Source organism: Coenobita brevimanus, chromosome 94 (genome assembly GCF_032717465.1).
Source record: "Coenobita brevimanus isolate Jiangsu-jjx chromosome 94, ASM3271746v2, whole genome shotgun sequence".
NCBI lineage: Eukaryota > Metazoa > Arthropoda > Malacostraca > Decapoda > Coenobitidae > Coenobita > Coenobita brevimanus.
Window position 1 is genome coordinate 13,056,634 of NC_137047.1, and position 840 is coordinate 13,057,473.

Sequence of the window (840 nt, forward strand, 5' to 3'; positions counted from 1 at the left end):
CACCTAATCATTGTCATTTCTGTACGTCTGAGCCGTCGAATACCCTCCTCCTCTACTGCCCAGGTCTCACTACCATACAGCATTACACTCCTAACACATGCTGCATACAAAAACCCCTTAGCACGTAGGGAGAGCCCTCTCAATGTCAGAAGAGGCAAGAGCTCCCTGAACTTCTTCCAACCACTTCTCACCCTAGCCACAGAGCTAGCTCCAGCCCCACCTCCAGCACGCAACATGTCTCCCAAATAACAAAATTCTTCCACACACTCAAGAGATTCACCAGCAAGTTCAATCCTTTCACGCCTGACAATCTCCACCTGCTCTCCCTGACACACTGTACACATAAAATCAGCATTATCTCGCAGTCTACCTCTGATACCACTACATCTCTTGTGCACCCATTTATCACAAACACTGCACAAGATACAATTACTTCCCTCGCCCTTGTGGCAAGCTGCACATGGCCACTCTCCCTCGTCTTTGACAGTTCCGCCACCAACCCTAGATATCATCACTTTTGTTTTATCTGCATTTACCCTTAATCCCTTGTGCCCCATACCATCTCTCCACTTCCTAAACCTTTCCTCCACCTCCCTTTCATTCTCTGCAATCAACACCAAATCATTAGCTTACAACATCTCCCACGGGAGCCCGTTTCTAAAGTCATGTGAGAGGGCTTCAAGTACCATGACAAACAACATGGGACTCAAAACTGACCCCTGATGCACACCAACATTCACGGAAAACTCATCACTCAAATCTCCATTCACTCTTACCTGAGTGTGAGCACCCACATACACAGCCATAACCACCCTAACCAGCCACTCCTCCAAGCCAAGC